Source organism: Hypanus sabinus, chromosome 31, assembly GCF_030144855.1.
Source record: "Hypanus sabinus isolate sHypSab1 chromosome 31, sHypSab1.hap1, whole genome shotgun sequence".
Lineage (NCBI taxonomy): Eukaryota > Metazoa > Chordata > Chondrichthyes > Myliobatiformes > Dasyatidae > Hypanus > Hypanus sabinus.
The window spans coordinates 24,069,519-24,082,227 of record NC_082736.1 but is presented as its reverse complement, the minus strand read 5'-3'; the positions used below and the strand labels follow the sequence as shown (position 1 = coordinate 24,082,227).

General features: G+C 34.8%; 1 protein-coding gene across 1 annotated transcript in view; it reads right to left on the bottom strand.

The window, feature by feature from the left end:
* The window catches only part of adssl (adenylosuccinate synthase, like), a 51,201-nt gene that overhangs the window by 28,823 nt on the left and 9,669 nt on the right, over positions 1-12,709 (bottom strand). The gene's annotated exons all lie outside the window — the stretch shown is intronic.

The following is a 12,709-nucleotide window of genomic DNA, read 5'->3' as shown; positions in this document are numbered from 1 at the left end:
CCATTGTAAAAGGAATGTTTATTTTGAATTAAAGGTTTCTTTGCTAATAAAGATTTCTTTATCTCATCATCAACATTTATCTTATTCCATAAATCAATCAAATGTTTTAATATAGGAGATTCTTTCTTTTCCCGTATCCAATTAGATTCCCATTTATATATAAAATCTTCTGGTATATTTTCTCCTATCTTATTTAACTCTATTCTAATCCATGCCGGTTTATCTTGATCAAAAAAAAATGCAATAAATCTAAGTTGATGTGCTTTGTAATAATTCTTAAAATTTGGTCATTGTAACCCTCCTAGGTCAAATTTCCATGTCAACTTTTCCAACGATATTCTTGACATCTTACCTTTCCAAAGGAAATTTCTCACACATTTATTTAACTCTTGAAAAAACTTCTGCGGTAATTGTATTGGTAGTATTTGGAATAAATATTGTGATCTAGGGAATATATTCATTTTTACAGCATTGACTCTACCTAATAACGTTATTGGTAACATCATCCATTTATCAAGATCTTGAATTTTTTCAATAATGGCAAATAATTTAATTTATATAAATTATTTATATCATTATCAATGCTTATACCTAAATACTTTATACCATTTATCGGCCATCTAAATTGAGTTATTAATCAACATTGACTATAGTCTCCTTTAGTAAGGGGTAGAATTTCACTTTTATCCCAATTTATTTTGTACCCTGATACTTTCCCATGTTCTTCCAATCTAGAATTTACGCAAGGCGTACAATGGGTTTGTTAGATAAAGCAGAACATTGTCAGCAAATAAGTTAATCTTATATTCCTCCTGATTAACTCTGAAACCCATAATATCTGAATCAGTTCTAATTAATCCAGTTAATGGTTCTATCGCCAACACAAATAAAGCAGGTGATAATGGACAACCTTGTCTAGTTGACCTTGTTAACTGAAATGATGTTGAAATTTGGCCATTTGTTAATACTTTAGCTTTGGGAATAGTATTTAAAGTTTTAATCCAATTTATAAAAGATACTCCTAATCCATATTTTTCCAATACCTGAAATAAAAAATCCCATTCCAATCATCAAATGCTTTTTCTGCATCCAAAGCAACTGCCACACTCATTTCCTCCCTCTTTTGTGCCAGATGAATTATGCTGTAACTGAGTTACATTATTCGATGATTGTCTATTTTTGATAAATCCTGTTTGATCCATTTGTATTAATTTTGTTAAGTATTTAGATAATCTACTAGATAAAATCTTTGCTATTATTTTACAGTCCGAGTTCAACAAAGAAATAGGTCTATATGATGTTGGCTTTAAAAGATGTCTATCTTTTTTTGGCAATACTATTAAAATAGCTGTCAAAAAAGATTCTGGAAGATTATGCATTCTTTCCGCTTGCTATATTAGCTCCATAAAAGGAGGAATTAATAAATCTTTAAATATTTCATAAAATTCGGGTGGAAAACCATCTTCTCCTGGAGATTTATTACTCTGAAGTGATCCTAAAGCTTCTTCGACCTCTTTTAATATTAAAGGCATATCTAATCCCTTCTGTTCTTCCGAATTCAATTTTGGGAGAGCTATTTGTAATAAAAACCTTTCTATCTCAACAATATCATTTTGTGATTCAGATTGATATAATTCAGAATAAAAACTTTTAAAAGTTTCATTAATTTCTAAAGGTTTATAAGTAATTTTATTTACACTTGTTCTAATTGTATTTATCATTTTGGAAGCTTGGTCTGTTTTTAACTGCCAAGCAAGAATCTTGTGTGATCTTTCACCTAGTTCATAATATCTCTGTTTAGTTCTCATAATTGCTTTTTCTGTTCAGTATGTCTGAAGTGTATTATATTGTAGCTTCTTATTAACAAGTTGCTTTTGTTTTTCTTCTGTCATATATCTTTGAGATTCTTTTTCTAATTTTGTAATCTCTTTTTCCAATTGATCTATTTCTACCATATATTCCTTCTTAATTTTAGAAGTATAACTTATTATCTGGCCCCTCAAATATGCCTTCATCGCTTCCCATAATATAAATTTATCATCAACTGAATGTAAATTTGTATCTAAAAAAAAACTGAATCTGTTTTTCCATAAAAATCACAAAAATCTTTACATTTTAATAATATTGAACTAAATCTCCATCTGTAAATCGATTCCTCCTTATCCATCATTATCATGGTCATTATCAAGGGGGAATGATCTGACAATATTCTTGCTTTATATTCCATACTTTTCACTCAGTATTGAATATTCATTGATAATAGGAAAAAATCTATCCTTGAGTAAGTTTTATGTCTATTTGAATAAAATGAATAATCTCTTTCTTTTGGATTAATTCTTCTCCATATACCAATCAAATTTAAATCTTTCATCAATGATAAAGTTAGTTTTGCTACTTTTGATTTTGTAACAACCTTTGTTGACCTATCTAAAACTGGGTCTAGACAAAAGTTAAAGTCTCCACCTATTAATATTTTATCGTGTGTGGCAGCCAAATTCAAAAAGGCTTCTTTTATAAATTTTACATTGTTTTCACTTGGTGCATAAATATTCATAAGAGTCCATAGTTCTGAAAAGATTTGACAATATATAATTACATATCTCCCCGCAGAATCAATTAATACATTTTGTATTTTAATTGGTAAAGATTTATTAACCAAAATTGCAACTCCCCTCGCTTTTGAATTAAATGAAGCTGCAATAACATTTCCGACCCAAAGTCTCTTTAATTTCTGGTGTTCTATCTCTGTTAAATGTGTTTCTTTCTTTCTTTCTTTCTAAATCTTTTTATTAATATTAGTAATATGGACAGAATACAAATGATATATTGATAAAAAAATTACCAACATACAAATTCCATTACATATGAAAAAAAAACATACATAATAGTTACAATATAAATGAGTTTACCAAGACATAAGCCATAAAATATATGTATGAACATAGTAAGTCTAAATATTTCATAATGTATGATATAAAGAAAACAGAAAAAAAGAAAAAAAAACAAAAAAAAATTATATAATGCAAAACTAGCTAATCTAATCTAATAACTATAACTAATAAGTAATATAGAAGAAAAAAGAAGCAAAAAAAAAGAGAGAGAAAAAAAAGGGGGCTGTTTATAATATCTCACAAAAATAAGTATTCATCAATGCCGTCACTTCCGGTCCTCTCAAAATACATAAGCTGAAAGCTGGGAAATCAAATAAACTTGGCACAGGGTCATATTACATCATATGAAAATGTTGAATAAATGGTCTCCATAACTTTTCAAATTTAATAGAAGTCTCAAAAGTATCACTTCTAATTTTTTCTAAATTTAAACATAACATAGTTTGAGAGAACCAATTAAATACAGTGGGAGGATTAATTTCTTTCCAATTCAACAATATAGATCTTCTAGCCATCAGAGTTAGAAATGCAATCATTCAACAGGCAGAAGAAGATAAATGCAGTGAGTCTAACATTGGTAAACCAAAAATTGCGGTAATAGGATGAGGTTGTAAATCGGTATTCAAAACCGCAGAAATAATATCAAAAATATCTTTCCAATATTTCTCCAAAAATGAACACGACCAAAACATATGAGTTAAAGACGCAATTTCAGAATGACATCTATCACAAATAGGACTAATATGAGAGTAAAAATGAGCTAATTTATCCTTGGACATATGGGCCTTATGTACGACCTTAAATTGTATTAATGAATGTTTGGCACATAATGATGATGTATTAACTAATTGAAGAATTTTATCCCAATTCTCACTAGAAATACTAAGACTAAGCTCTCTTTCCCAATCCTTTTTAGTCTTATAAAGAGGCTCTGAACGTATCTTCATAATTATATTATAAAGTTTAGAAATAAGCCCTTTTTGAAAAGGGTCTAATTCAAATAAACTCTCCAAGATATCTGAAGGCACAAAATTTGGAAACGTAGAGAGTACAGAACTTAAAAAATGTCTAATCTGTAAATACCTAAAAAAATGAAATCTAGGCAAGTTATATTTGTTGGATAATTGCTCAAAAGACATGAAACAATTGTCCAAAAATAAATCAGAAAATCTTAGTAATCCCTTAGTTTTCCAAGCCGAATAAGCTTGATCTATAATGGAAGGGTGAAAAAAACAATTAGATATAATAGAACTATTTAAAACGAATTGAGTCAACCCAAAAAATCTCCGAAATTGAAACCATATACGCAAAGTATGTTTAACTATCAGGTTGTCAATTCGTTTCGGCAATTTAGAAAGAGCAAAAGGGAGAAAAGTCCCTAAAATAGAACCCAGAGCATAAGCTGATACCGATTTAGTTTCTAAGCTCACCCAACAAGGGCCAAAAGATCCACCCCCATCTTTCAACCAACATAACAAATATCTAATATTAACTGCCCAATAGTAAAATCTGAAATTAGGTAATGCTAACCCACCTTCCTTTTTTGTCTTCTGTAAATATGTTTTACCTAACCTGGGATTTTTATTCTGCCATATATATGAAGAAATTTTAGAGTCAACATTAGTAAAAAAAGATTTCGGGATAAAAATTGGTATCGCTTGAAAAATATATAAAAACTTAGGTAAAATAACCATCTTAATAGCATTAATCCTACCTATTAGGGATAAAGATAAAGGTGACCATTTAGTAAACAAACCTTTAATCTGATCAATTAAGGGTAAAAAATTAAATCTAAATAAATCTTTATGGTTTTTTGTGATTTTGATCCCTAAATAAGTAAAAGAGTCATTAACTAATTTAAAAGGTAAATTTCCATAAATTGGGACCCGTTTATTCAACGGAAACAATTCACTTTTATTAAGATTTAACTTATACCCAGAAAACTCACTAAATTGAGCCAATAATGATAAAACTGCTGGGATGGATTTCTCCGGGTTAGAAATGAATAGTAATAAATCATCTGCATACAAAGATAACTTATGAATATCTGTCCCACGATTAATACCCAAAATATCCTATGATTGTCTGATGGCAATTGCCAAAGGTTCTAAGGCAATGTTAAATAGTAATGGACTAAAAGGACATCCTTGTCTAGTGCCCCGAAATAGGCGAAAAAAGGGAGATCTTTGATTATTGGTAAACACTGAGGCTACTGGAGTATGATAAATCAATTTGATCCATGATATAAATATCGGACTAAAATTAAACTTCTCCAACACATTAAATAAGTAAGGCCATTCAACTCTATCAAATGCTTTCTCCGCATCTAATGAAATCACGCATTCTGAAGTGTCATGTGAGGGAGTATAAACAATATTCAACAATCTCCTAATGTTAAAAAAAGAATAACGATTTTTAATAAAACCAGCTTGATCATCTGAAATAATTTTGGGTAATACCTTCTCCAATCTAGATGCCAGTAACTTGGAAAAAATCTTGGAGTCTACATTCAATAAAGATATAGGTCTATAAGAAGCACAGTTAGTAGGGTCTTTATCTTTCTTCAATATTAGAGAAATGGAAGCTCTATAAAAAGATTGTGGCAAATTCCCCAATCTAATGGCTTCCTCAAAAACCTTACCTAACCAAGAGGAAAGAGTAGCAGAAAAAAATTTTAAAAATTCAGCTGTATAACCATCTGGACCCGGTGCTTTCCCAGAATTCATTGAGGAAATAACCCCCTTAATTTCTACATCCGTAATAGGAGTATCCAATATCAAAAGATCATCAGATGATAATCTTGGAAAATTTAATTTCCCAAGAAAATCAGACATGGTATTATGATCTTGAGGAAATTCAGATTGATACAGGGAGGTATAGAAATCTTGAAATGCCTTATTTATCTCATCATGATTAACTGTTAGATTCCCATTCTGCTGACCAATCTTAGTGATTTGACGTTTAACCAAAGCATTCTTCAATTGACTAGCTAACAGTTTACCAGATTTATCACTATGTATATAAAAATCAGATTTAGTTTTCATTAATTGATTTTCAATCGAGGATGTAAGTAATAAACTATGTTCCATTTGAAGTTCAACCCTTTGTTTGTAAAGCTCCTTACTAGGAGCAATCGAATATTTCTTATCAATCTCTTTAATTTTATCAACCAATAAAAGAGTTTCCATCTTAATACGTTTCCTCAAACCAACAGAATAAGAAATAATCTGTCCACGTATATACGCTTTAAAAGTGTCCCAAAGTGTTCCGCATGAAATATCATCTGTAGAATTAGTTGAAAAGAAGAAGTCGATCTGCTCCTCCATAAATTTTATAAAGTCAGAGTCTTGCAACAAGGTAGAGTCAAATCGCCATTGTCTAGCATTAGAAGCTGTATCCGTAAATTTCATAGAAAGTAATAATGGAGCATGATCAGAGATAGCTATAATATCATAGTTACAACCGATTACCAATGGAATAAAACAAGAGTCTACAAAAAAATAATCAATTCTTGAATAAGAGTGATAAACATGTGAGAAAAAAGAAAACTCTTTGTCATTAGGATGCCGGAATCTCCAAATATCAAAAACTCCATTGTCAGTCAAAAAAGAGTTAATACAAGTGGCCGACTTATTAGGAAAAGTCTGAATAGATAAAGATTTATCCATCAGAGGATTTAAACAACAATTAAAGTCACCACCCATTATTAACTTATATTTGTTTAGATTGGGTAAAGAAGTAAATAAAGACTTAAAAAAGTCAGGACAATCCACATTTGGAGCATAAACATTAACCAAAGCAACCTTTTTTATTACAAAGTAAACCCGTAATTAACAAAAATATGCCATTCGGATCCGAAAAAATATCATGTTGAACAAATGAAATAGAGGAGTCAATAAAAATTGAAACTCCTTTTACTTTAGCATTCGAATTTGCGTGATACTGTTGACCCCGCCAAAATCTAAGAAAACGAAATTTGTCCTCCTTCCTCACATGAGTTTCTTGTACAAAAATGATATGAGCATTAAGTCTTTGGAATACTTTGAAAATCTTCTTTCGTTTAATTGGATGATTTAAACCATTAGTATTCCAAGACGCAAAATTAATGGTCTGAGCCATAATTCTATAATCAACCCTTTGGTATAGAAAGGGTTAACCAACATAAACTCATGCACCCGGAAGAGGAACAAAAGTAATAAGAAGACCCGGAAGTGACGACAACACAGACATATTTGAAGTTCAAAAACAGCCCAACTAAAAAAACTAACACAAACTGGTACAAAAAAAAATAGAATTAGAAAACAGACCATCCCCCCACCCCCCAAGAAAAAGAGAAAAAACCAAAATATGGCTTAAAAAGAGAAAAAGTAAAACTAATCCTACGCCCATGTCAGCTGAAGAACACTCCATATATAAAGGATATATATAAAAGAATCACCCCAACTTTAAAAATTAAAATCGCTATAATAAAAACCATATTTCTAAGTATAGTTAGTTGTAAAAAGAATAAAAATATAATCACTAAAAAAAATATTATAAATCGGGCTCTAGCCCAGCCAAAACAAAAAATATTTAAGCTATGATAAGCGATGCATTGTAGGGAAGTTGCGAAAAAAATAAAAACATAACGCCATCTTAAGCAAAACCAAAAATCTTTTTCAAAAAACCACCATCTTAATCAAAGAAAAATTCACCTTCAAAGAATTAAAAATATACCTTCGAAGGAACAAAGTTAATGGACAAGTATGTAGTTAAATGATTAAAGTGTATAAGGCAAAACAATTAATATGACGCAAACACACTTTAACTTAAGTACATAGTATAGGATGAACCTACACCAATAACCAGATTTTAATTCTGGTTTAAGAGATCGAGAACCATCTTACATGATCAGAATCGTTCATTTATTAGAGACTGGTGTCTGTAGCAGTAGGGAAGTTCTCCTCCAGATATTTTCTCGCTTCTGAAGTTGAAATGAAAATCTGTCGTGGAGCATTCGACGGAGAAATTCGGAGCTTCGCAGGGTTTAGAAGCGCAGGTTTCAGATTTTTCTCATAACATTCAGCCATCAACGGTTTAAAAAGAAGCCTTCTTTTTAAAAGGTCAGGAATAAAGTCTTCGACCAAGCGGAAGCAAAATTCTTTGAATTTAATCATTCCTGCTCGACGAGCTGCTCTTATAATTTGTTCTTTGTCATGTACATAATGGAACCCGACAATTACCACCGAAGGTTTGTCTGTAACACTCGGTGATCGACGCCGAATTCTATGTGCCCGATCCAATAAAGGGGGGTTATTCGGGAAAATCGTCGGAAACGCTTCTTTTAAAAGTTGAGCAAAATATTTCGAAGGGTCATCTTTTTCTATGCCGTCTGGAAGACCAAGTATACGTAAGTTCTGTCTTCTAGACCGATTCTCAAAATCATCACTCTTGGCTTTAAGGGCTTCCATCAGCTTAATGGTCGAAATTAAATCCTGTTGCAGTTTTTCAATAGTCAAATCTCACTTCCGAGCATCTTCTTGCAGAGACGCAATAAGAGCTTGTTGCTGTTTAATTACTAAATCCGTCTTAACCATGTACTCTTGAAAAGCCTTTATATCTTCTTTAAAAAATTGTTGTAGTTCAGCAAATTTTTTATCCAAAACCTCCATAAACAATTCAAAAGTTAATTGAGTTTGTTGTGGCGGAGCCTGCTTTTTTCCGTTACCGTTCGGATTGCGTCCGGGATCCCATCCCTTAGACCTGAGAGACATTTCTGTTTGCATATCTTCAAAAGTTCACAACAAACTCTTGGCAGTAAATCCAAAAAAAAATTAACAAAGAAACTTTCGGTATAGGTAAAAATAAGCTGAATAAGGGTGATCAAAGGTTAAAAAAAGTAAAGGTTATGGAGCGAATTCAAAACAGTACTCACTCCATGAGCGTCTCCAGCTGACTCGTGTTTCTTGTAAAAAAGCTATATTTATTTTCATTTTCTTAATGTATGTTAAAATTCTTTTTCTCTTCACCAGTCCATTAACGTTAAAACTTTAAAAATTCAGTAAATTAGTCTATAATAATATACATTTCAACTCTTGTAGTACCTTGGGGAATTAAAAATAAATTCTCCATGTTGCTATGTGTCTCTCCCGCACCCCCCCCCCCCCCGATCGTCCAGGCAAAGAAAGAAAAAGAAAAATAGATTATAAAAAAAAACAAAATACCCCCCCTACTAATGTTGTGAATGAAAAAAAACACATTATCCCCCTCCGTTGTACGGGTCATGGCAATCGCCATGATTATACACGTGAATCCCGTAGCGATCGATCTGAAGTTCCCCCAGCTCCCCCGTAACTTAAAGTATATATAAGAGAAGAAAAAAAAATCACTACTCTCGATTAATATTTCTCAAATTTTTACCTTTCTCCCCCATATCATATAATTAAAAGTATATTTAAATATTCTTCTGTCCTTAAATGTCCATCAACTCCATTCACTGTCCCCGTCTTCATCTTTAATCCGTTTCACTTTTAAATCTTTAGCTTTTAAATTTATAACCCTTTTCCCATAAGACTTTTTTTGCTGGGTTAAATTCCTTCTTTCTCTTCAAAAGGTCATAACTTCTATCAAGATAGAAAAGAACTGTTTTCCCTTCTATCATCAATGGCTCGTTTCTCTTTCTGGCACATTGGGCAGCCGCCTTCAGGATCTTTTCTTTATCCTGATATCTTAAGCATTTTTATCAAGATTGATCATGGGTTTTGATCAAGTTGACGTTTTGGTCTTAAGGCTCTATGAGCCCTTTCGATTTCAATTAACTGGCTTCCTTCTTCCATTTCCAAATTTTCCGGGATCCATTTTTGAAAATTTTTTATTGGATCCTCTCCCTCTATACCTTCTTTAAGACCAACAATCTTAATATTATTTGATCTGCTAAAATTTTCAAGCACATCCACTTTTTCCAACAACTGTTTTCTTTCTGATGTCCAGGCAAGAATATTATCATCCAATTTTATGCACTCTGTCAATGGTGTCTCCCGTTATTTCTTCCAACTTTTTAAACTTTCTTGTCCATTTTCTCCTGTTTTTTCACCACTTTATCAAACATAGTCTTCATATTTTTAATATCTTCTTTTATTACTTCTAATGTTTTTAATTCTTTTAATTCATGCATTATTTGCACCAAAGCTTTTCTTATGTCTCCAGATCTTCCACCTCCAACCTCTTCCTGTTGTTCTTCTTCTTCTGCCTCCTCATCTTCATCTGTGTGGTCCAGAGAATCCAAATCCATCTTGGGTTCACTTTCACTTCTGATCGTAGCTGGGATTTGCAGTTTGAATTGCTCATGTTTGCGCATGCCCCTTCCTTCACGAACGCGCAGTTCCTGTTGCTCCTTCTTGGAGACTGTTGACGTTGCCGCAGTTCCCTGTTCTGTTCTGTATCGCCGGAGGTAAAATGCACTTGAGTCCGAGGCTCCATTGTGGTGGCCCGCCTTGGTTCTTTTCAAACTTGTGCTGTTTTCAAAGTAGTAGTTTTCTTCGGCTTCTGTTTAGGAGGCATATCTAAAGACAATCCTGAGCAGTTTATAAGTAATTTTTTTTAGAAAGTATTCACTAACCTTTCTTCACTTAAACATTACTTTACTAGTTTTTTACAGGAAAGCTGGATTTCCACGTCTCGATCCTACGTCATCACGTGATGTCCCCTCGTCGTACACTTTCTTGATCAACCTTTCAACCTTTGCAGCCTTGAAATCTTGAATTTCAAGATCCTTAAGGGTGCCTGGATTAAACTCCACCTGCCACTTCTCCGCCCATATTGGCAGTGGATCGATATCCTACTGTATCTTTTGGCAACCACCCACACACCAGCAAGCTTTGTATCGTCTGAGAACTTAAACACCCCCACCAATCTGTGTGTTCCTCTAGGTCATTTATACACGACGAACAGCAGAGATCCCTGTGGAACAAACCTCCCGCCAAAATCAGTCCTACCGGCCACCACCCTGTCATCTGTGAGCAGGTTAATTCTGAATCCTACCGACCGATTATGGATCCCATGCACCTTAATCCTCTTGAGGAATGTCCCATGAGGGACCTTTCTTTCTTCCTGGTTGCAGCAGCCAGAACAGAAGGGAGGAGCCAGCAGCCATTTAAGAAATGTTTTTCAATTAAGAGCTCATTTTTCCAGTTATAGTGCCACAGCAGCAGAGGGGAGGAGCCGACAGCTTGTATAAAAAAACAGTTTTTCTATGTTGGTATGGAAAGGAAGAGTCCATTTTTGGGAAGTGGCCTTGCTTGAGATGTGAGTGCCGTGGCTGAGTACCAACGATGACGCTTTAGTTAAGAGTGGCCAAGGACTTCCTTCGAGTGGCTGGGATGGCAATTTGAGCAATGACTGGAAAGAGAGAGACTACCAGTGTCCTCAGTGACTTCATCCGCAGGGAGTGTGCCCAGCTGCGGCTCCTGACTCACCGTGTGAAGGAACTGGAACTGGACAGGGTCAAAATTAAACTCGGCTGGAATGCTGAGGATCAGACCTCGTATTGAGGTCCCTGCATATAGAGGTAGTTACAAAGAAGGCATGACAGCAGCTATACTTCATTAGAAGTTGGAGGAGATTTGGTTTGTCACCAAAAACACCGGCAAACTTCTACAGATATACAGTGGAGAGCGTTCTGACGGGCTGTATCACCATCCGGGATGGGCAGGCACGCCTTCTGCACAGAATCAAAATAAGCCGCAGAGAGTTGTGAACTCAGTCAGCTCCATCATGGGCATCAACCTCCTTCGTACCCAGAACATCTTCAAGGAGCAGTGCCTCAGAAAGGCAGCGTCCATCACCCATCATCCAGGACATGCCCTCTTCTCATTGCCACCATCAGGGAGGAGGTACAGGAGCCTGAAGACACACACTCAGCGATTCAGGAACAGCTTCTTCCCCTCTGCCATCAGGGAGGAGGGACAGAAACCTGAAGACACACACTCAACGATTCAGGAACAGCTTCTTCCCCTCTGCCATCAGGGAGGAGGGACAGAAACCTGAAGACACACACTCAGCGATTCAGGAACAGCTTCTTCCCCTCTGCCATCCAATTCTTGAATGGACATTGAACCCATGAACACTACCCCACTGCTTATTTAACTATTTAATAGATAGATAGATAGATAGATAGATAGATAGATACTTTATTCATCCCGGAAGGGAAATTCAACATTTTTCCAGTGTCCTATACACTTATTGTAGCAAAACTAATTACATACAGATATATATATATATATATATCTACTGATATATGTTTTTCATTCTCTGCTATTACACAATGCAATGTACTGCTGCATTTGTTGCAAAGGCATCGAATCTCACAACAGTTACCAACGACAGTGAACCTAATTCCGACAGCAGTTAAAGTGAAGTGGTTACACCCAGGATGGGCGGCCACTGGGAAAAGACTGAGCGAGCAAGCGAGCAGGTAATGCAAGACTGCCCTGACACCATTCCTCTCAGCAACAAGATACTGCTGGATGGTGGTGGTGGGGGAAACGACCTTCCAGGGCTGAGAAGCACAGTGCCAGGCCCTTGCCAGTGAGGCTAGTTCAGAGGCTCAGCCGGGAAGGGTAAAGTACGAAACACAGGAGACTCTGCAGATCCGGAGCAACGTGAGGGAGCAACTCAGCAGGTCCGGCAGCGTCTATTTAAAAGCCGATGTTTCAGGCTGACACCCTTCATCAGGACTGGGGGGGGCGAGGTCGGCAGAAGCCAGAATACGCAAGCGGAAACAACTGCCCGCACAAGGGTTCACGGTCTTTGTAGTGTTTCTCGGGGTAAAAACACGTATA